The 25,613-nt window shown below is 35.5% G+C and overlaps 1 protein-coding gene across 15 annotated transcripts in view; it reads left to right on the forward strand.

Annotated features, from left to right (window-relative positions):
- Nucleotides 1-25,613, forward strand: part of ESRRG (estrogen related receptor gamma) — a 640,719-nt gene that overhangs the window by 417,229 nt on the left and 197,877 nt on the right. Inside the window, exons 1-2 of one of the 15 annotated variants that reach the window (XM_009187321.4) lie at nucleotides 2,556-6,951; nucleotides 7,393-7,511. The exons of 13 other annotated variants lie outside the window; for them this stretch is intronic. The gene's annotated coding sequence lies outside the window, so the exon portion shown is untranslated. Of the gene's footprint in view, nucleotides 1-2,555; nucleotides 7,512-25,613 lie in introns of those variants that run through there. One more of the 15 variants, XM_017949508.3, reaches the window with a different exon arrangement.

Here is a 25,613-nt window from a genome sequence, read left to right on the forward strand (position 1 = left end):
GTGAGTGTGAGTGTGTGTGTATATGCACGCTCACACATGCACATCCGCCCACGTCCACGCTCACACAGGGAATATTAGCCAAGAGATGGATTTAGGAGGAACTGAAAGATTATAAGGCTGTGCTTGCATCAGTTTGAAACACTCAAGGGAAGAAACAACCTTAAGATGTGTAAAAATAAAAATGAAAAATAAACAAAGGTAGGACTGCCCACTCACGTGTAGTTTGAAGGTTAGTGTACTTCGGGCTGTAGAATTGGAGAGTTTAAGATGTCCTCATGTCAGGAAGAATGTCTTATCCAAGCACGCCCAGATTCTGAACTTTGTCTTGTAAATAAATAAAGAAAACAAACTTTTAAAATCCCCCAGAGCCTTCTTTTTGAAGTAGTTTCCTTGAATTTAACTTCTTATAGCTAATTTGAATAATTCGTTTAGATAAGCCTCTTAAAGCAGATGCATTTAAATGAAATCAAGGCACATGTCCTTTTGGCTTTGGCGCAAGATTCAAACTAGCTTTCTTTTGGGCTCAATTAAAAGTCATCTTTAAAAAATACAGATTTATTGTCTGCCTGCAGTTCTGATGGTTACGTGGTTCACTGGACAGACAGAAAGATCTAACGCTAAGCAACGCATCTGCCTCTCTGTCTCAATTAATAAACCACAGAATTTATACATGCTATTAATATTCATAGTAATTGTACTGGGTTAAACCCCATCACGTGTGTGTATACACAGAAATGAAACCAGAGTTACACAGTTTTAGAGGAAAATATTGGACAGTTTCTGCTTTGGAGGTTGTTAAAAAGATTCATACAATTTATTGACCACCATTAAGAGAGCTTAAAATGTTAACCTCTAACTATGTATTTTTTTATTTTAGGAAATGTGCCAGCACATTAAAGAACGTAATACTTGAAAGCTTGTTTCACATTTAATAGCAGTAATAGCTGATAGCATAAATAGATGAAAATAATATATCTGCTCATTTTGACATATGTGTCAGTCTAATCATTCTAAATGAGTGTGCTCATCACATGAATCCCTTTCAACCTCTGATTAAAATGTAACATTGACTACAGGATTATAGAGCGGACTTAATTTTACTGACTGTTTTAACAGTTGTCACAGCTGTTGGAAGAAGGAAAGGCAACTGAAACACTCCAAAACAGACAAGGCGAGGAGGGAACAGTTTAGTAAATTTCAGCCTGATCACTGAAGTCCAGACATTGAAAATTTGAGTTTTGTGTTTTAAGATTCGTGTTTGGAGCTACACAAGTTTTATTTTGCATGCTTCACTCTCTGTTTCAGGGTTTTCATGTTTTTTCTTTTTCTCATCTCTCCTTTTTTAAATCTATACTAATTTAAAAAAATACAACAATCCCAAAGTAATTCCATAATGTCAAATTATAAGTGATAAAACAGGCAGAAAGGAAAAATTTATGCAGTAACAGTAACAACAACAACAAAAAGCCAAAATCAGAGGGGATGCCTCTTTTTTTTAGGGAATGATAAGAGCTTGGCCAAGTCCCTTTAGATGTGATGTTATTTGAGAACTCTGAACAGACACTTTGTTTTTTCGAGTAAGAATACTTAAACTCTAGACTTGGAGCCCACATGACTTTTCTTCATGTTTTGTTTTTTTATTTTTTCCCTGCAAATCTTGAAAACACCTGCAGCCTTAAAGGTATGTGGTGTTGGTGGGGTTTTCAGATGATTTCTCTCCAAATTGCTTGAAGTGACAACCAGCTGCAATTATTCTTGAGCTGTAGTCTTGTAACCTTGCCCATTATATTACTAAAGTGAGCAGATTAATTCTATTTTCCTAAAAATTAAATAATCATTGTACATATTCCAAACTACATATAGTTGAAGTGGCCAGATGACGAGTATTATATAACATATGATTTTTCTTCTTGAAGTAAACAACAAAAAAACAAGTGTTCCTGAGTTAATGAAATATATGTTGAATAGGAGTGGTGGATAAATGATGGGTACCCCATCTTCCACTAGCCCTTTGTGTCAGGGTATTTATGTATTACCCTATACACATTTGGTGGTAAGTTTAAAAATCCTTTTTTATAGAAAGGACTAAAAAACAGCTTTCCATTTCCTGGGCAGAGCTAAGGGTGATGGTGTTGGCTATTTCTTCTTATAGTGATGGTTTCTCATCTTAATGTGTTTATGGCACTGCTGCTTTATTTACTGAGCCTAGTGTGTTGCAGCGGTAATTAACCCATGTTATTAGCAAAGCCCTTGTGGATATCCATTAATTCTCTTGCATAGATGATCATTTTTCCAGTGTTTTCCCCAAATAAGGTATCATTGTTCTGTTTTTTTTTTTCCCCTAAATTGACGGCCTTTGATATATTTCTTTGATTTAATCTGACCTATAATATATATTGGCCATTTTATAAAGAATAGTAATTAATTCAGCTTTTAAAAATGCTAATAGAAGCAGGAGGAAAGATTTTTTTGTTGTTGTTCTTTTTAAAGTGAAAAAAGAAAAGAAAAGAAGGTTTAAAAATAATGCAGGAAATCAGTTTTAACTCTAAATTTTTCAGATTTTACAATTTATAATAATTTATTTCTTTGGGGTATTTTAATCAGTTTTTTTCTTACTTAGTTAATAACACTTTAGGCATTTTCCTAAAATATTGAGCCAGCAGAAAAATACTTGTGCTTCCTGTGCTGAGAAAAGATAAGGACCATCTCATTAGCCGGGCCATACTTTTGCAATTAATTTTAGATACCTGGTGCTATTCATCAAAGAGGGCAGCTAACTTCTCTATGATTCTATTTAACAATACTTTCACAATACCTCACTCCTGCAAGAATTACAGACAAAGAAGAAACCATTCTTTTGGAAGGTAGGCATAATGCCCAATCTCAAGTGCGTATCACTTACGAAAAATTCCTCAACATTTGTTTTAGCCCAATGACTAAACAAAATATTTCTTTGTCTTACTTGTAAAGTGATGTTAAGCACTGAAGGTTTTACTTTATATTATTTTATAAAATAAATTATACGCTGATGAGAGATACTTTTTCATAAAAATGACAATTAATAGCAATGATTTCTATTAAACCAATTAATATCAAATAAACTTTTTAGCATCACCTATCCAGCTTTTAGAAATAAGAGGAGAGGGTCTGAGGGATCTCAACAGAACTTTAGAATCATTGCAGCACTTAAGCTTTGCTCTGAATTTTGCTTCACAGCAAATTCATGGAAGAGAGAAACAATACAATGTTGATCTGTTGTAAGTGCATATGAGCTCCGGCCCTAGCCAGCTCTCTGGAGAAAAATCTTTGATTATACTGGCCCAGTTTGTTCAGTTTTTATCTCTTTTACATCCACTGGCATTGTATTAAATTGTCATTGTCCTAAAGCACAAGAGATAGAAATGAATTGCAGTTCTCTACATTCTCTGACAGTGAAATATTTAGCCTCTCTTTCTCCAATCATACTTATGTGTATATTTGATAGTGCAAGGATGACACCAAGCATCTCTGCCGCTTGACAATCTTTCCATTGCATTTTGTATGTTTTGTCATTGATTTTTTTGATAGCCATGGATATGTGGATATACATGATCTATAATATTTTTAATAAATAAATACACACATGGTACTTTACACTCAAAGCAGTCAATAGGATACACAGGAGTATATTTGTGTGCATGTATAGTATGCATGTGAAATATGCATGTATATGGGAAGAGGTAATCTGTGTAGATTATAGATATGCTGCTAAAAGTATTCATGTACATTTATATAATAAAGTAGATCTCAAGCATTATTCTAATCAGTTAGTTGCCAGTTAAATTTGTCAAGCATAATTTTAACCTGGAATTGGTATTTCAGTTATTTACAGATCTGATTTTAAACTGAGTTTATTTAACTAGTGTGTATTAGACAGTTAACAGGTAACCTAGTAAGTCAGTTTGTGTCTGATTTTAGAATTTTCACGTTATTGTTATTCATGTATTCAGTATCTAGAAATCATAAATAATTTGTAAAATAGGAAAGAAACTACTGATATTAAATGTATAATTTAATGGTTTGGGCCCATATCCAAGAAACAATTTTGAATTAGCTCTTGGCTACATTCTTTTCTTACACAATTGGACCTGACAAATACATCTTAATGTAAAGCATGATAGCTTTCAAACAAATGCAAAATATGAATTTCATTTATCTGCACTACATAAACATGTCATTTGCTCTTTTTCTAAAAGCAAATATATAAAATTAATAAGTATTATATTTCTATAAAGTACATTATAGATTTCAGAATTATTTAATTCTAAGAGGTAAGTTTAGAAGTCTGTGAATTTACTTAGTAAATGAGCGTTGAGAGAAACCACTTATGCAATTGCTCTTTCTATTCTAATTCTTGTTCTAATTCATATTCTGTTTAAAATTCCTAGATTCATTGCCTACCTTTATTTATTTCCATAACATTTTAACAAATTTACTGCTATTGTGTTTTGAAAAAAATTCTGCTAACCGCTTCTTTATGCCAGTCTATCAGATCAAAGTTAACTCCTTTATTATCTGAGGATAGGAAATGACAGACTTTTGCATGATTTACCTGGCCTTTTATTCTTGTTTCAAGTTCATTTTTAGACTTGTACTTTTTGAGGTCTAGGAAACCTTAGCTAATAAAATAATTTCCATTCAGAGTTTTAGCACACACGTCTCTCCACTCTACTTTTTCTTTCCAGAAGTGAAACATGTTTCTTGTTCTATGATTTGGACAATATTTCTCAGTATTTTCCAAATGTGTTTTCTAATCAATTATACAGGGTTTTCCAAATGTATCTTCTAACCAATTATCCAAAACTATTGAATTGAGAGAGTTTAGATTTAGTTAGTGTTGTATATATGTGTGTATATACACAAATTTCCCCTTATAATGTTTAAAAATATTTTTTAAATGTTTGAGGGAAACTTGCTTTTGATGTTTTGATTTCTTCAAATGATATGTCATTTTAATTTAATACAATGCACGTATACTTGGAAGGTAACTTACTAAGGCAAAACAATGAAAGAAAAGGCACAGTTTTAAAGAAAGTGGCTTATTTCTGGTCAATTAAAGTCCGTTTCAGTATACTGTCATAGATCTTTATGTGCATTTCAATGTAGCTATAAAACACATAACACTAACAATTAGAAATACAACCTATGGCTATATACAGTTCTTTCAAACAATATAGAAAAGGAAAACACTTGGTTTTGGCATTTAAAAATTTTTAAATACTTATTAAATTGCCAAAACTTACAGGGAACCTATTTCAGATTAGATTAAATTCTAAAAGAACTGAAAAGTACATTTATATTTTAATTATAAAAAATAATCTTTGTCATATATATTCCTCTGTGACTTCTCATTTTTCTTTGAGTGAAACAAAATTTCATATATACTTTTCATCATTTTGGTTGGAAGTACACATTATGTGTAATATGCTTTGGCAGGACTTACCTAGCCAAAGAAAACAAATTAATATTGGGCATACTGAGGGCTGTCAGGCATATCACAGACGTGTCAATTTAACTTTGTTTCATTATACACCTTCTCTGCAAACAGTTGGCTAAGATGGTACTAAATAAAAGGGAATCTACCAGTAAATTATCATATCAGATTGATGGCTAGTATAAATGTAATGAAAAAACAGCTTGCTTGCTTACTTATCTTTAAAAATGAACTGTAGGAATATAGATAGCATAGATAACAATAAGTTTCCAAGAAAAAAAAAAAGAATAACTTAGGCTTGTTGAAATTTTTCTACTACCCTGAAAGTAAAATAGGATTAGAAAGACAAAAGTCTCTGAAGTAGTGAACCTCAGTTGCTCTTATTTGTGAAGTAAATAAAAACTTAAAGAAGGGGAGAATTCAAAGGAACATGGACAATCCACCTTTATCAGGGAACACCTCTTTTTGTTGCACTTTGCATACATTTTCTGGAAAAGAAAAAAACTTACGCTTTCATTTTGTATGGCATATTCAATATGCAAAAAAAAAGAGAAAATTAAAACGTAAATTAAGAACTTATGCACAGAAAATAGGCAGAAGCACAGTAAATTATTTTTTTCCCATGATCAGAACAATATCTTTGTAAATGATAATTCCTTTTTCATCTACTCTAGAAAGATGTTACTCATTTTTCATGGCTTTTCAGAATTTGAACAAAGGACTCGTTAAAGAAATATATATTTTTTTCACACTCACAATGTGAGTTAAAATGTCTTAAAATGATACTTTTCAAGGCAGTTATTATGTAACAATATTTATAAGAACTTACGTTGCTTTGAAAATAATAGTAACTGCATATTAATCATATATCCAGAACTGCATCCAAAATTAACCAAAATAGCAGGTCATATAAAAAATTATAGACTGAGGTATTCATTAAAAAGAAAAAAATAATAAACTGTGAGGTTGTTCAATTGATTGCCCTTTGCCCTCCATAATTCTAAAGTATCCTAGTACATCAACTTCTCCAAAAATGTAAGATGGGCATGTTAAATTGTACGCATTTTTCAATAAATAAAAGAATATTCTGACAATTTTTAATTTCTTTTCAGCCATTAATTCATTAAAACAGATCAGATATTTTCAGGAGGAATATCATACCCGTAACCAACCGTTCATGACCAAAGAAAGGGAAAGATGGATATGGTTGGTGAGAACCATGTCTTTTTCCTATGACAAAGTGACTGTATACAGTTGGTGCTGGGTCCTATGAAATGACGGAAGCATCCCTTTTATCCATAGACTTGAATGAGACCTGCCTCATCAGTCATGGGATCATAGTGTCACAGATGGAAAAGCAACCATCAGCTGAATTGTACTGAACTACACACTTGGCTAATTCATCTTATTGCTCTACACATCTAAAGGAAGGCTCATTCTGTTCTTGAAGTCTAGACAGCATCAGGAGTTGGGCTCAGGTGGGAGCATGTGGCCGCCTTTTTCTGTTCTCTCTTAGTCATTCAGCAAAGGGAGGTGAGGAAAAAATGGACAATTTATGCACAGAAACTCAGGCAGAGATTCTTTCCTAGGGTCAGGATTTTGTTGTTACTCAGTCATTCAAGTAGGTTTCTGATTTCTCTTATGTTCTAGAAATGTCATTGTTATATCTTTCATGCTCCAAAGTACTATCCATAAATGATTAGGTGTGTCTTTCAATTCATATGAGCCATGAACTAGTTTAAGCATTTATTAATAGATAGAAATGGAGAACAGATCATCTATTTACTTTAATGTGAATGATGATTCTTTTTTCATGCCTTTATATTGAACTATTCAGTTGGTTAAGTCTGAAGAATAAGACAAATAATAAGAGGTTAAAAACTCAAATTGTATTTTTTTATTTCTTTATTTTCTTATAGTGAACAAAACTTTAATGTCTAGAGCATTTATGAGGGTTTTAATGATTGGAAAATCTATCCTGAGAATGTGGTCACCATATGTGACAGCCTTGCTTTCTATCTTGTCTTCAGTTTCTGGGGTAAGTTTGGTGATATTGTCTATTGTCTTCCTTTGCTTACATTATAGAACTTCTCTGCTGCCACATTGAGATAACCTGAAGTGTGGGGGGAATGCCTGCTCAGTTCTAAAACACTTTCCTAAACACCTTCCCTTCCTCTATCCCAGCAGTATTTTCCTTCACAATTTCTGTTTCTATTCATCTGTTTTATTAAAGGGTCATTTACTTTGGTAAAAGGTAAGTGCATGATATTCACCCATATTTGCATACAGTGTACACTTCATTTTCCCTCTGAATTCCAAAGAGATTGCCTTCAACTTTTTATATTTGTTTTTCTTTTTGTTTCTGTTTGTTGTGCATTCTAGTTGAGTGCTTTTATAGTGTTTTCTTGATTGTTGTCAGTTTGGGATACTGGAGGCTGACATTTTTGTTAAGTTAATGTCACAGCAGAAAAACCTATGGTAAACTCGAATCTGGCTATAGTGCATAGAAGATACAACTTATGTTTGATTGTGTGTAAATACAGTTAGTTAGTTGGGGGTTTATCAGATAGCTTGGCAGAAAGAGAGAGGAGCAGTACAAACTGCTTTCAGTTAACTGTGCTGTTCATACACCTGATAAGATTGAGAAAGCTTTTCGAAATGCTGATAGGCTTTGAATAAGAAAAGAATAATCACTTCTACTGGCACCAGCTTATCGGGAATGAAGTAAAATGCCAACACTTTTACATTAGCAAAAGTAAATGTTTTAGACACTCTGTGCCTTTTTTCATTCAAGTTAAATAGGAGGGGTGCTTTTGAGTGTGCTGTAATGAATAGAGGGATTTATTACCTTGACGAAATTACAGGTGAATATGTTGATAAAAGAAACTTCAGCATCAACAGCAGCTTCTTGGATAAGCAGGTGCATCTCTGCTGTACGTTCTCTGGAGAAATTAAGTACTCCTTTCTCCACTCCAATTCTATTAAACATCATTTCTGATGTTAGAAGATGCAGTTATGCCCTATGTCAATCCAGTCTCCCCTGTTTTTTTCAGCAGATGGGTTACAGGTATTTGAAACTTAGCTGATCAGACTTGTAAAATGCTAGTCTGCTCTGGTTAAATAAGTTAGGGCATCTGTGAGTCGTGCTGAACGAGCAAACTCCTACAGGAGAAATCTTTTTTTTTTTTTTTTTATTTTCAAGAAAGGAATGAGATTAATTATAAAGTTAGGATTCTTTAATGAGAAGATAAATGTATTTGTCTAAGTAATAGTCCATCTTAAAGCACCTCCCCTTGAAAAAAGAGATATTGGTTTTTTTCTTCAATATAAACCATTAACTCTCCCAGTTCTGCCATTTTCTCTTCTTTGTAATTTGACGCCTACAAATAATTTGGCGTATTCAGATTTGATAAATGATAGTGCAAGAGCAGATTGATTGATTTTGGATTACTATTGATTACTCTCAATGAGATCACTGTGACACACTCGAATCAATAGTATTCGATTAAGCAAGGCACCACCGTTCTATACATTCAGCAGCAGTGGGGAATTCAGGAACAGAATGTTCACAAGCTGATAAATTGACAAAGCGTTCAGCTTTAAATAGCCCTTTGTTCAGCACTAGTTCCTTAAAATATATTTCATTGGAAAGTTCGTTTTTGCAACTCGGGACCTTTCTGTGGAAGAAAGGTCATCAGTTTAAGGTTTATTAAATTTTAACTAAAAACAACTGGGCTCCATTTAGGTGTAAAATAATGTAAGTACTTACTGCAGGCAACCTTCATGCTTTTGAGCTGTTGCTCAAAGGTTTCATTCTTTTATGAAGATGTCAATTGTAAACATAAAAATGCATCACTGGAAATGTAATGGTTTAAGATTCAAATGGAAATAAAAATTCCTGCCCGAGGAAAGCACTATAATCAAAATAAGGTGGTCTTCACTTTCTTCAGAAGTGGGCAAGCTTAGCAGCAGTGCTGGGAGGCAGCAGCAGGTAGCGCACCTTGATCAAGCGCACAGCTGCTTATATTTTTTTCCTTCTTATCTGAGGGTATTCATCATGTCGCCAACACTACATGCAAAACACTAAATATCATTTGATCTGAAAACCGCCACTACTGCTGATACACTGAAATCTTTTTGTCCTGACTAAACTTACAAAGACGCTGGAAAAAAAAATATTCATGTCTCAAATCCTTTAGTCAAGGACCTCAAGGATAAGATTTTTCTATCATATTCCATTATCGTGCAGTCTTGGCACTTGGAATGAAGCATTTGCTGTTCTGTTACATAGCATTGCTAAGTGGCTTCACCAAAAGGGGAGGATATAGTAAACACTCCATTGAATATGTAAATGTTCTTACATGCAAAAAACTTCATTTCACATGAAATGTTTACCACTAGGGCCTGTGTACCCAAGCCCTTCATAGGTTCCAGTCTTAAAATAGACTTGGATAAGTTCTCTCATTTTCATATTAATTTTTTTTTAAAAAATCGATGTGGCTTTCTGAGGGAAAAAGCAATAGGAAGGTCAAGTTTGAAATCATAAAATTCCTTGATAAAACATCAGACTTTTTTGAATGAAAGTAAGGTAATGGGATTCTAATTATATTAAGCAGAAGCATGTGAAGTTGCCATTTTTGTAGGTCAAACAATGGTCAAGTATCAGTAATTTCACATGATTCAACACAATAATTAAATTTATTTCTCTACCGTTCATATTCCATAATCAAATTGAAAGCAACAACTTTTTTATTATTTTTCTGATGGGCTGTCACAGATGATGGGAGACAAATGAATTCTATATAAAATTATACCAAGTATCTTATAATATCATTTTTAGCAACTTTTTTTCCTCTAGCATCATTAAATAGCTGCCAAGTATAAAGTATTGTACACACTGAAAAAGTGTGCATTTATCTGCTATGTCTTCTGTGGTTGCTTTGCTGCTTTTGAGAATCCATGTAAAATTTGCATCTGCTGAGGAAGACCATGTCACAAACGCCAGAGAAACCTCCTATTAGAAAACAGTAGTAACCCCCTAGAAAGAGCACATTGCTAAGGGTAAATAGTTTCAAAACAAATTGGGGAAAAGATACCAACACCTCAAATATTTCATCCTCACATTCATTCGTTAAGAGAACCTTAATATGCTAGTTAGTGCTTTTTGTGCTTCCCTCAGGGAAGCATTAAAACTGTGCTCCATGAAATCTGTGCACCACTGTGGAGCGGGCAGCTACAGAACTTCCTGAGTTGGCAATGGAGCCCAGGATGCTTTATTGGCTATTGCAGTCAGGAAAGGTGCTTCAGGAGATGTAATAAAATGACCCCAGAGCCACCATTTGATCCCCCAGATGTGCAGCTCCTATTGGAACTGTCCTGCACTGGCCAATAGGAGCTTTCTTGGCCCACCTGCGGGCAGAACCTGGCTCCCAGATAGGAAGGAAATTGGCTCGGTCAGTCGATAGGTAGGAGGGAGGGGCTCTGATGCCACTGCTGGAAATGTCAGTACAAAGTGCTTCTTAACTTAGGGTCACATCAGGACTCAGCACGTTTTTCTCATTCTGGGTAAATGCACGACAGCTTACATCTTGTTTCAACGAGAAGGGTGGGCATCGTTTACTGAAACTTGATTGAGCGAATGCCTCTCCCTGGTCCCACTGTCAGCCTTGGAGTTTTCCTTAGTAGTGCATTTCCCCCCTGTCTGTGGCACTGAATTTGATTTATCGCTGGTACTAAGATCAAAAAAGAAATCATTCCTTTTGATGTTTGCTATTAGGCACATGCAGTGCAGTGGGGTGGGGGCGGTGGGAGGAGAGCAGTCTTAGTACACGAGTCACTGTCCTGGCCACACCATGGACACTGATGGCAGAATATATTTATTCTCTGTTCACGTTGGATGCAAAATTCTATGAGTAGAAAGGTTAACCATAGAGTATTTTAAATGAATGATTATGTTTAAGTACAGATTCTTTTGTTAAGGACTCAAAGTAGTGACTCACATGTACACCTGATTACAACAGCATTTTTTAAAACTGTATTTGCATCAGTTTTACCGAAAGACATAAAAAGCTCAGGAATATAAATAACCCAATGGCAGTCAGACTTTTCAAAAAAAAGCAATTGGTTGCCTTTTTTTGTTTAATGGCAAACTTGGGATATTGGAGCCTTATTTGCAAATGACAGGAAAGATTTTGTGGGGTTTGCTTCTCTTGTCTTCTGGACCCTGGGCAGGCTTTGTTTCCAGCTCTGTACAGTAGCTTTTGTCCAGCTTCTTCGTTAGTTTTAGTGGGATTTCTCCAAGCAGCATGAGCCCCAGCCCATCAGCAGGCTGCTAGTCAGCAGCAGGTGTGAACAACATAAAACAGGATTAACACTGAACCGAAGTGTGTACTAAAAACAGAACCCCTGCCTTGTTTTTAAAAAAGACGGCAGGACTGGAAGATAGAAGCCACTCTGGACTTGTACCCGCCTTGTTTACTAAACAGTGTTCAATGGGCTATGTAAATGGCTCTGTTTAGGTGCAGAGAAGGCATGCGAGGGAGCATACACTCATTTTCTCTTTTTTTAAAACTATAAACTCAAAACACATGCAGAAAATTCTTCTAAGACTCTCAGAAGAGAAAAGCAAAATAAAACAAAAATTAGGTAAATCCTGAACCAGGATTTCAGATTAATATTGCAAAGATACTGTCCTTATTTACAAATTAAAAGTTGATTGTCGTTTGGTGTGTTGTATTTTCCAGCTCTAAAAAAAAAATTTATTGTTTGGTTTATTCTAAGGTTATTTTTGTGTATTTAATTATGTGACTTAATTTGTATTTTCACCCAGGTCGGCAAACCACAAATAAGTACAATCAGTAATTTCATTAGAGAGTATACATACTACCTCCATTTTTTTTTTTTTTTAATCAGCACTACTTACATAGGGAAAAAAAGCTGGCAAAAAAAGAATCATAGTTAATAAAGGGGGTCGCATGAATTCAGAAAATGGATCATTGTGTTGAATCATGGCATTTGAGTCAGTTCGTGAAGATTTTGTTTGGCAAAGAGAAAGGGACATTTTAAAGTATGTTTCTCTTTTTAAATTAAACTAATTCTAGTATATATTAGGTTAAAGGTTGGATATGTTTTCTTTATTAGTTCAGAATAACATGTATTTTGAAACTTCCAGGCTTGGCCATATCCAGGAAGAGGTCTGAAATAAGAAAATAACAATTTAATTAATTAGAGAAATTGTGTGTGTGTGTATATATATAGATATATATACAGACACACACACACATATATATCTGTACACACATGCACACACACATAACTCTTCTTTGAACACATGCAAATGTAAGCTTTTTGTATATGTATGTATTGTCATTACAGGTTTCTTTTTTCTTTTTTATTATACTTTAAGTTCTGGGATACATGTGCAGAACATGCAGGCTTGTTACATAGGTATACAGGAGCCATGGTGGTTTGCTGCACCCATCAACATGTCATCTACATTAGGTATTTCTCCTAATGCTATCCCTCCCTTAGCCCCCAACTCCCCTACAGGCCCCAGTGTGTGATGTTTCCCTCCCTGTGTCCATGTGTTCTCATTGTTCAACTCCCACTTGTGAGTTGAGAGCATGTGATGTTTGGTTTCTTGTTCCTGTATTAGTTTGCTGAGAATGATGGTTTCCAGCTTCATCCATATCCCTGCAAAGGACGTGAACTCATCCTTTTTTTTATGACTGCATAGCATTCCGTGGTGTATATGTGCCACATTTTCTTTATCCAGTCTATCATTGATGGGCATTTGGGTTGCTTCCAAGTGTTTGCTATTGTGAACAGGGCTGCAATAAACATATGTGTGCATGTGTCTTTATGGCAGAATGATTTATAATCCTTTGAGTATATACCCAGTAATGGGATTGCTAGGTCAAATGGTATTTCTGGTTCTAGATCCTTGAGGAATCACCACACTGTCTTCCACAGTGGTTGAACTAATTTACATTCCCATCAACAGTGTAAAAGTGTTCCTATTTCTCCACATCCTCTCCAGCATCTGTTGTTTCCTGACTTTTTAATGTTCGCCATTCTAACTGGCGTGGGGTGGTCTCATTTTGGTTTTGATTTTCATTTCTCCAATGACCAGTGTAATTACACTGATTTCTAACACTCCAAAAATGTGTTCAGATATAGACATTTATATAGGGTGGATCTATTTGAGAATATAATGTAAACTTTACTAAAAGAATACTATTGAAAAGTAAAAAATTAAAATTTTGTTTATAATTCTCTTTCAGTAGCATCTTGGTAATACATATTACTTTCATTGTCTGTTATATTCCAGGCTTAAATTATAATTATATACTCATTTCCTCATTCTTTATTTACACTTATTCTTATTTTTAAAATGGCTTTTTTTTTTTCCTGAGACTTTGCTACTAATTTTATTTTGGAAGTAATATTGCCTACCAATTTAATTATGACTGTCTTAACACACGTTGAATATACCAAGAATATTCAAATCATTATGAACTACATAAATTCTAAAAAATATGTTTCCATTCCACAGTCACTATCTTAAAAAGGTAATTTAACACCACTTGCCTTCCAGTGTATTTTTTTCTTAAGAAATGTTTATTCTCTTTTGTTTAGTATTTTTAAGTATCCTCCATTATGGACAGTAATTAGGTTGTGGTACCTAATGATACCCACAACCTTAATGATAGTTAATAAAATCAGAAGATACCAGTTTAAAATGAATTTTAAAGTGTATTCCATATAACCAAACTCTGATGTCAAATTAATTGCTTACAGTCTCACAGTGCATCAAAAAAGATTATATGTGTTCTTTTGCAGTTTTTAAAATCATTGAAGTTATCAGTTTAGTGCATTAAACTGCATGTTCTTGATCATTCAAAAGTATTTGGCTATATGGAGACACTGACTTAAGCACTAAGATCCTGAAATAAGTTATAAAAACATGTGAATGCCTGTAAAACATTTAAAAATGGGATTTTTCGTGCCTAAGTCTCCAATGTAAACAGGGGTCAGTCTTCATAAAATAAAATCAGGACTTTAAGTAGCAGTAATTTTACATAAAACTTCAGCAAACTGAAACTTTCACCCTAACTTTCTGGTTTTGGCTTTTTAGAACTGATGTGAAATTCACATCATGAATGTAATTAGGAATTGTGCATTTAGATCCTGAATGTGGCGAGAATATGATTGGGGTCTTGGAGCAGTCAAGTCTGATCTGGCTTGTGCTCCTTCAGCTAAAAGGTGGGCCTGATTATTTTACTTTGTGAAGACTTGATCACCAAAGTTGCCATTAAGTCTTAAAATGCTCAACATTACTTGTATATGATTTTTTAGACTGATTAAAGAAAAGGAAAAAAAAATGCTTTAAAATATCATGTAAGACAATATATTTCCCAGGTAGCAGAGAAGGTAAGAAGGATTTGTTTGAACTCTAGAATGTTTATGTTTTTTGACTTTGAGGGAAAGGTTTGAATTAGTAAAATCATTCCAGTCAAAGTAAATGACTATTGAAAAGTAGTTTTTATAAGAAAACCTTGCCCTTAATCTTGAGATAATCTCACAGCTATTGTCTTTGTCCAGCATTCCTACAACACTGCCTGGTAGTTCCCAAAAGCCTGGGATTTTAATTTACCTGAGGACTCAAAGATTGAACTCAAAGCAGTTCTCTGTTTGCAGCATCTCTTCAGTGAATGCATTTTATTTAGGAGTTGTATTTATTTATGTATTTTTGAAGATACAGATTGGTTTGCTTCAGGTCATTAAAATTATTGTCTTTCACATTTTTAGATGTTTATAATTAGATGATCAGGGAAGTTAGGTAATAAGATTTATATTGGCATCAGTTAAGTTTATAGAAGGATTAAAATCATGGTATCATGGCACCACTGCCAATCGGAATATGCCAGAAATATCTCGAGAGAGTTTTTGTCAAGCGTTTATGCTCAATTAAAATTTATACTACATGCTACTGAGCGCTTGTCTCAGGATAGCTTGGCATCATGTTGTTGTAAGTTTCCAATTGTAAGTGATATGCAATGTATTTTTGTGTGTGTGTGTGTGTTGTAGTATTATAGGATTACAAACTTTGGAAGGGAAATGCCACAGTTTTAGAAATGACACCAGAAATATGAGACAAAGAACTATTGCAACATGGGCACAGCCAGCATTTTCTGCAACATCGAAAGGCTGTAAATATATGGTTTTTATCTTTTCCACTCCATATATGAAAAGGACCTTTATGTAAGCACTGCAGACATGAGCTGAGTCACCTCACCTATGTTTTTGCTTCGTTTGCGGGTTAATTTTTGCAAAATATTTGTGAACATGCTTTATCCACCACCCCCCCCCCCGCCCACCATAATGTTTCTGAGTTTTCCCATATCACTCCCTTTGAATTCTCTTCACTTTTTAAACCTGAGGTGGAATGTTTAAAATGGATGCATTCTTCATGTATAGTGCCAGAATGCTTCGGAAACCTTCACCATAGTCTTAAAAAAGACAAACTCACTAACAAAGCAACAACATGAAACATCAGGGGTTGCTGGGGGTGGGGGACGAGGAGGAAGAGGGCAGCTGGTAATTTATGATTTCTCTAGTATTGCATGTAAAGGATTTGCCAGTGTCCCACTTCCACCCCACCCCCAAACTACACACCGCTCAGTGTTAGGATGATGATAATGTACCTGGAAGGAAAAGGCAGTCCATGCCCAGGCAGGCAGCATCAGACAGGGCGCCTTGCCATCTGCCCCACCTGCTGCATTCATGAGTCCATCTGGTGACTGCAATAGCTCATTGTAGGCCTCTTCTGAGGAACATTCGGGCTGAAAAGCAGGCAGTGTGAATTATTTAGGTAGCTAGTATAAATAAATAGAAGGAAAGAAGAAGAGTAACAGGGGAAGGATCTGAAAGAACCTGCTGCTCCCTTGGTCCTGGTGCTTTGGAATGCTTTAATGCATGAAAGCATTCGATTTGCATATAGATTTAGATGTATAGATCATTGTGCAGATTACAAACCAATGAGTTTTATCTAGATTTAGATAGTGCTCAGCCTGTTTTGCACTTCAAATATGGGCAATTCTAGGTAGGGAATCTTTGGGATTTTCAGCGTAAGTGTAACTGATGAAAAGTAGTATTTTTGGATATTGATTTAGCAAAATAAAACAACAGTGTGTCCTTTTGGAAACAGATGTTTTAAAATGAGGATAACACATTTGATTTTTTAGTGAATAATTTACACAGATTGTGTCCTTTTTTTCCTTACTAGATATAGAAAATTATAAAATAATTTATATGTCAATTATGCTTATTTACGTGGCCTTTCAGAATATTTTAGTTAGCTACCATGTACAAAGCATTGTTTTGGATTTTGTATATACATTAATATATACTATTAAATGAAAGTCTTCAAACATGTAAATCTCTATATAACTGTATGTTTTGTGCCTCAATAAACCACATGGACAGGTACCTACTTGATTAGCCCAAAAAAGAAATACTTAAAGCAATTGTAAACTACAGTCAAACAAGTCATTTATATGGAAATAGACACTGTTGCAATTAGGAAAGTTTAAACACTGTTTTTTAAAGACTTACTGATATCATTTTGTATCTAACAAGATAAGTTTACAAACTTGTAGTGTCATTGTGGTCTAGGACGAGCTAATTTGTATGAACATGATTATAAATTGTAAATCAACGTTTAGAACTGTGAATGGAATTGGTAGCTTCCAGACTTGAAACAAATTTTCCTATTTTTCTTCCTCAGAATCATTCAGAACATAGTATCATTTGGGGCTGTAGGTAGGGGGTTTTATTTAAATTACGATTTAAAAAAAATCTACTCCTCCCATTTTTACGTTATAGATTAACACAGACACATACATATGGATAATATTACATATTATATCTAGTGATTATATCTTATTTTATCTTATTTGTTAACTGAGTACCTATGATAAAGTCATGAAAAGAGAATTTGTTTTTTAATATTTCCTCTGGCTCTATATGTACAGAAAGGCATGTGATGTTTTGCACTTTAGAATTTACTAGATCTCTTCTTCTCCTCCTTCTCCTCCTTCTCCTCCTCCTCCTCCTCCTCTTCTTCTCTTCTTCTTCTTCTCTTCTTCTTCTTCTTCTTCTTCTCTTCTTCTTTCTTCTTCTTCTTCTTCTTCTTCTTCTTCTTCTTCTTCTTCTTCTTTCTTTCTTCTTCTTCTTCTTCTTCTTCTTCTTTCTTCTTCTTCTTCCTCCTTTCATATTTTGCTCCATGTTGCCCAGGCTGAGTGCAATGGCAACCGCTCACCGCAATCTCTGCCCTCCCACCAAACGTGATTCTCCTGCCTCAGTCTCCTAGCTAACTGGGATTATAGGTGCCCGCCACCATGCTCAGCTAATATTTTTGTATTTTTAGTAGAGATGGGGTTTCACTATATTGGCCAGGTTGGTCTTGAACTCCTGACCTCAGGTGATCCACACGCCTCGGCCTTCCAAAGTGTTGGGATTACAAGCGTGAGCCACCGCACACGGCCAAATTTACTAGATGTTTAGGGTTAGTTAACAGCATCCCACTTGACTCAATTCAGTTCCAAAGTAAATTTAAAAGATCTGCTTTTTTTGAGTCAGTGAAGTGCTAGCCTTCATTTAAATAAGCAATGTCTATATGGGGAACAGAACGTACATGAAAATGAATCACACTGCTAACTCAAAAGGTAACCAGTAATCCTTTTTATATTTTTTCAATACTTTTTACTTTAAGAAAATTTATTTATACCCAGTTTTTTCCCAAAAAGTCTTTGAGGTGATTTATTCCTTTTTATCTGCATTTAAAACCATTTTCCAGCAGCAAATAAAACGAAATATTTTCCTTACATTAAGCAACTCTGTAAAATTTAAGGTCCGTCAATAAAATTCAGGTGAGTTAGGCAAGACTGAAGTTTATCTCCCACTCACCCATTCTTTTTTGGCCCTATACTTCCCCCTTTAACATCCCAGCTGTCTCTCTTCCCACCCCCACATTCACCAACAATCCCACTCCTGCACACACATACACACACATCTATCCAGCTTTGAAAACATGCCATTAAAAAAAGCCATTGTCTATTTTTTCCTTGCAGTTAAAACAAAAAGCAAAAATAAATAAATAAAATAAATTACATTTATACAGAATTAGTAACAAAGACTTTCACTTATTCTTAAATTATCTTTTCCTGAAAAGCAGGCTATTTCTCACAGAGTCACTGGAACACTGTTTGCTACTCTAGACAGGCAAAGAAGGACAAAGTTGACAGAGACAAAACTTAATTAAAGGTAACCTTTATCAAGCTTTTCCAACATATGGCCCAGGACGACTTTGAGTGCGACCCAACACAAACGCGTAAACTTTCTTAAAACATTATGAGATTTTTCTTGTGATTTTTTTTAAAGCTCATCAGTTATCATAGTATTAGTGTATTTCATATGTGGCCCAAGACAGTTCTTCCTATGTGACCCAGGGAAGCCAAAATCTTGAACATCCCTGCACGTTAGTGGTTGGTTAACTGCAAGAACAGCAGTTGGCTCAGTATTTATTTGACAACTTCAGGGAACATCTATAGATATCTTGAGGCTCCTTAGATAAACAAAGTAATTAAACATTTAAAAAATCTTTTCACTGCATCTGTACAAGAATAGGTAAGCTGTTTTCTCATTGCTTTGATTGGTTTGTATTCACCACAACTCACAGTTCTCATTTATTATTATTTTTTTAAATTTAAGGCATACTGGCAATAATCCTCCTGAGCACTCTTTTCTTTCCTTGTTTATTCTGATGTTAGGGTATTAGAACTTCTCTGATCTAATATGGACAAGACTAGAATAATTCACATGTACATGATTTCACCAACTCATGTGCTTGGGTCAACTTTGCCTGGAATATCTTTTTTTTTTTTTTTTTTTTTGAGGCAGAGTCTTGCTCTGTTTCCCAGGCTGGAATGCAGTGGTGTGATCTCGGCTCACTGCAACCTCCACTTCCTGGGTTCAAGCGATTCTGCTGCTTCAGTCTCCTGAGTAGTGGGGATTACAGGCATGCGCCACCATGCACGGCTAGTTTTTTATTTTATTTTAATTTTATTTTTTTTTTATTTTTAGTAAAGACAGGGTTTTGCCATGTTGGCCAGGCTGGTCTCGAGCTCCTGACCTCAAGTGATCCACCCATCTCGGCCTCCCAAAGTGCTGGGATTACAGGCGTGAGCCACCACACTCGGCTTGCCTGGAATATCTAATAACTTCCTTTATCCTACGATCACATGAAAATATATTTGTTTCATCGGGGGAAGTCTAGAGTGTGTTTATTTTCATCAAATGGGAACTGAAACTTAGTAAATGAACATGTATCAGCACAGCCTACTGGCTACGAACATCTCTTTTTAGCCTTTTACAGATTTCTTTCTTAACCTTCTCTCATAAGACTGGAGAATCTATAATCTGGGTGTTAGTTTTATTTTTATTTGATCAGCATTTTCATCCAAGGTGTTTTTAAAGGCACGAATGTCACCTTTTAAAGAAAACTATGGCCTAACTATATGTAAGAAATTTTAAAAGGGAGATATTATAATTTGTCAAGGAGACACCCAGAAAAATATTAATTAGCGATAACTACTTGCTTTTAAGAATTCAGACTTTATAATTATCTAGTAAATTGGTGAGTCTAGTGATTTCATTAGAACCAAAACATAAATAAAATAAATGTGAATAAAAGCCTTTTTGTAATATTTATTTCAAAAGTAAATCTCCTTTTAGTGGTTCTTCCTGAAATTTGCCATTGACAGTTTAGTCAAATCAGCCATATTTATGGTAGTCTGGCTACTTTAAATACTGCTCTCTAATAGCAGTTATGGTGTTATTAATTATATAGGATAAGTAGCAAATAGTAGCATCCATGCTGCTTCTTAATAGCCTCTCATAAAGAACTTCATTATCCCATTCATAGGGAAGAAGGGGGATGCAATAATAAATCATGGGCATTTTTATGGATTCATAAGTCAGGAGGTAAGGTGACCATTTGGGGTTTCCCAAAAGCAAGGCTAATAAATAGGGTGATATTTACGTAAGCACTGAAGACAGCATGGCCTGGTGATCTTTTGTTTTGGGATGTCACAGCTGGTCCAGGCATAATGCCAGATTCCTTTGTTTTCTTAAAACATATAGATTAAAACCTAGTTGTATTTGCAGGAGAGAACCCATGGCAAGAGAGGATACAGGTCTGCTGATGAGTGCAAACAGAAGGAGCAGCATCTGTGCATAAAGGAATGAAGCAGTTAAGAGAAATCTATCAGGTCCTTTCTGCTACCGTTTCCTGACAGGATCTCACAGAATGTCAGACTGTTAATCTCAGGGTCATAGAGTAAGGATGATATTGGGTGCAGATTTTAAAAATAATGCACTTTATTTTGGGAAGCAAGATAGTATGGTGCAGACTATGAGTTGGAAAGCCAGAGAAATTTATGCTACTGCTTAAAGGATGTTAAGTCTAGCGATCTCATAAAATAGCATGCAAAAAATGCTTGGCAAGAACAGGTACTCAATAAATATTTCATGCCCCCCCCCCCCCAAACTCCACAAACTTTCTCTTGATAATGGGGTTGTTAATAGCACTAGAAGGAAAGTAAAAAACTGAGATTTTACTTCTCAAAGCCAAATTAGCTTCTTACCTCAACCGACAAATTCTGAAGTCGAAATGAGTCATAATAAGGATTAGTCAGGGAAGCTTGAATTGAACCTATTTCTCTTGCATGTGTGACTCCTTATCAGCCTCACACTACTTATAATTGCTGGATTCACTTTCTGAAATTAGCAAAGGGGAAAGCAAAGTAAAGACAGAAACCTAGCCACTCACTGGTTTCTTCTCTGCCTAGAGTGTTAGGGTAAGAATAGGACTATGAAAATGTAATATTTTCTGATATTAAAGGAAATGTCAAAATAAACTAAAAGTCACCTACTAAGGTACTAAGGGAGAAAGTATAGACTCTAGCAGATTACACTGAGATTAAAGATATTTGAAGAGGTTCTCATCTTCAGTTTCTCCTATCTTTTGAGATGTATGGGAATACCATCTTTCATACTAATCCAGTAAACAGTACTATCTGGCTGTGATGTTAGGAGGCCTTTACAAGCCTTGTTACCAGTAGTATGAGAGTCCAGCTTATATGTTTAAGAGTGAGCAAATGAGTGTGTAAGTGTGAGTGTTTGTGTATGTGTGTGCCTGAGAGGTGGTCCTTAATCTATTTCAGGTGAGTTTCTTGAAGGACAGGTTAAATCAACTGAATGAGCTGATTTCATCGTCCTGTGGTGATTTTTTATTTATCTGATAAAATGCTTAGAAAGTAATTAATTTGTCATGGAAACATCTTGCTACTGTATATTTGCTGAATGTGTGATAATATTGCCATGACACAGGTAGGAAAATGAAGTTTTTAAAAAGCGAAAATAGCCAGAGTCTTCCTATATTTCCATCAGCTCATTTTTACTCAGACTTCTCTCTTTAAAAACAACAACTTTGCAAGACTCCTCACTTAATAGTTAAGCGAGGTATCTAAGCTAGTGAGGTTAAAGAAAAAGTTCGGGGGGCGGTGAGTATAATAGAGGCAGCAGAGATGAGGTAGTAGATGTTGGTGCTTCGTTCTCTCTCCCCGGACCGATGACGACTGATACATCCATTAAATTTCAGCCCAGGCTGATTGACTGAGTGGATTTATATACATTTAAAAATGCAGGTCATATACCTTTTCTGATAGACTGTAAATGAGAAATAGGAATTCCTTTAAACCTCAAAGGAGGAAATCCATAGGCGAGGCTTTCTAGTCAATAAAGCTCTACAGCATCACTCTTCTTGCTGTGTTTGTACAGTAGGTTTTAGTTAATAGACAAATATTATAGCAGCCTCTCCCTGACTTTTTCAGCAAGAGGTAATTTGTAAATTACCTCACATGGTGGTGAAGGTTTTCCAGCTTTTGTTGCAGTTTGAACTGCATTTTAGACATGAAGGGGGCAGAAATCATCCCTCGCTCCACTTTTTTTTTTTTTTTCCAGTGTAACAAGTGAAAATGGCATTAGTTAAGGAACAATGACTTTTATTCACACCCATTCTCTCAGTTCCTTGTCCATTTGTCCATTGGAATGAGCCACTTATCATTCTTCCAGGTTTTTCCTCTTTCAACATCAAGAGTTATGAAAGGAAAATTCCATTTTTTTTCTGGCCCTCCATGACAGGTAGACTGAAGATTGTGGTCATTTGGATTAAAAACATATCCATCACCACCAGCCGGCAGGTTATTATGATGTCTCCTTTGAATATATGAATTTCATGCACTGCATGTTGGAAGTCTAAGAATGCCAACTTTTTAGATAAAGAATTATCCCATTGGTGATGTACAGCACACTGTTGCCATATTTTCTCACTTTTACAGCATTCTTGCCCTTATCACCCATAATATAAATCTTTTGCTTTCATATTTAATAAAACTACTAGGTAACAACCCCCTGTACTCAGTACAGTCAACCAATCACACACCATCATTTGGCTATCATTATTTGTTTTCTTGTGGCACATATTTTAGTAGTTCTGTAGTTTAAATGTGACAGCATATTTGATACAGCAATGCAGGTAAATAAGCAGATGACCTTATGTACGTGCTGGCGATGGCCTTGGCACGCAGCCCTCAGCCTCGTGAGATTCCAGGGATAGAAAGATAGATGAATGAATAAAGTTCACAACATCAGTCAGCATTATTACCTGAACTGGCTAATCCATCAGCCAAAATTTGGAGAGTGGGGAGAAATATGTACATGTGGGTCTAGGCTAGGATAGAAGTTGCCGTTTTTCAAGAGATTGTTTTTCCTGAACTGTTTCCTGAGTCACAGATGCTTTGGTTCCTTAGACATTGGAGAGAGGCATCTCTTCAATTGGGGCTTCTGAAGTGATGAAACCAAACTCCTTACTTCATTTCCATTTATTTCTCTGACACCCCCTAAGTTTATTTCTTACTATCCACCATCATATTGTTTTTTTAAATCTGTAAGGTTAATGCCTCTATACTGACCATCACTTATTGTTTATTTTGTGATTTTCCCATTAAAAAAAAAAGAGGCATAGTTATGAGTAGAGTTTGCACAGGGACATATGTGCTCCACGAGGAAACTTTCAATTTTTTTTGTGTGTGTATTTTTGAGACTGAGTGTTGCCCAGTCGCCCAGGCTGGAGTGCAGTTGTGAGATCTCGGCTGACTGCAAGCTCCGCCTCCTGGGTTCACGCCATTCTCCTGTCTCAGCCTCCCGAGTAGCTGGGACTACAGGTTCCCCCACCACGCCTGGCTTTTTTTTTTTTTTTTTGTATTTTTAGTAGAGACGGGGTTTCACTGTGTTAGCCAGGATGGTGTCCATCTCCTCACCTCGTGATCCACCCGCCTCGGCCTCTCAAAGTGCCGGGATTACAGGCGTGAGCCACCGCTCCCGGCCGAAACTTGCAATCTTATACATCTAACTAGTTAGCTAATGTGTAACGTTGGCCAAGTGCTTCATGAGATGGATTGCAGTAATTTTTCCTTTCCCTGTTTTCCCTCAATAATTCCTACTGAGCTTTGGATAAGAACAATCAATATCCCCGCCATGTGTAGTTCCCTTCTGGAAACTCGACAGATGACCTGTCCACATCTTAGGGGCAAACGGAGGGGACAGGGGCTTAAACCTCTAGGGTGTGGCCAGCAGCTACTGAGGCTGAGAACTCTTAATACTGTGGGTTGTTAAAGTGACTCCACAGATAAGTTTCCATGGCTCTTGGTTGAGACTATGCCTTTTTTCACAGGAGTCATTTTTATTTCCAGAAGTAGTGACAGATAGGTTTCACACTATCTTGTCTTATTTTCCTTGTGGTTAGTGGCTAATATGGTTGAATGTAGCTAAGCAGTTTTAGAAGTTGCCTCCACATTTTCCCCTGACCTGTGTTAAATTGTTATCCACATGGAATCTGATGGAGGGCTCTAACCTCATTAGTTTCTTGCATAACTTCCACACAACCTTAATTCTTAGCATGGCTATTTTGACCTTCCCTGAAATTCACCACGTTTTCTTTTGGAAAAAGACCTCATTATCACAGCTAGCACCATGCCTTGCGCTTCGAAGATACTCACAAAAGATCTGTGAATTGACTAAATTAAAGCTGTGCTATAAACACCTAGCATAACCTTTTAATCTCAGGTACTGAGAATTAAGGAAATCATTTGGTATAACATTGTGTAAATTGATGAAAGATTGTAAAACTCAGATTGCATTACTAAAGTGCTTAAACAAACACAAATCACAACAAATCTCAAAAACTGAATAACTTATTGTGAGTATTCAAGGTAAGTTTGGATTTATATTACAAAATCAGATGTAGATTTTAATACTTGATTATTCCAAAAATTAGAAATGATATTTTGGGCTGGGTGCAGTGGCTCACGCCTGTAATCCCAGCACTTTGGGAGGCCAAGGCAGGTGGATCACTTGAGTTCAGAAGTTGGAGATCAGCCTGGCCAACATGGAGAAACCCTATTTCTACTAAAAATACAAAAATTAGCCAGATGTGGTGGTACTTGCCTGTAGTCCCAGCTACTGGGGAGGCTGAGGCACGAGAATCGCTTGAACCCGGGAGGTGTATGTTGAGGTGAGCTAGGATCATGCCACTGCACTCTGGCCTGGGTAACAGCGAGACTCTGTCTTTAAAAAAAAAAAAAGAGAGAGAGAGATAATTTGTTCTACAAATTTGTAGTAGTACTTTAATTTTGCATAATGCTTTAAGCTTTTCAAAAGATTTGATACCTATTTTATCTTATGAGTCTCAACATTCCTGTACATTAGATAAGATAGGTATTAGTATCCCATTTTATTTAACAGATGACTGAGGCACAGTGAGTTAATTAATTTATATTAATTATACATTTTGATACAGTTAATTAATGACAGCAAATATATGGTCAGGAAGTTCTACCTAATATCTAGCTCCAGATTTCTATGGTGTGAAATAAGTCAGCTTCTCCTTATTAGAAGACTTTATTTCTGTACCAATTAAGGAGTAACTATGATATAAATAATCTTAGTATTTTTTAAG

Source organism: Papio anubis, chromosome 1 (genome assembly GCF_008728515.1).
Source record: "Papio anubis isolate 15944 chromosome 1, Panubis1.0, whole genome shotgun sequence".
Classification (NCBI taxonomy): Eukaryota; Metazoa; Chordata; class Mammalia; order Primates; family Cercopithecidae; genus Papio; species Papio anubis.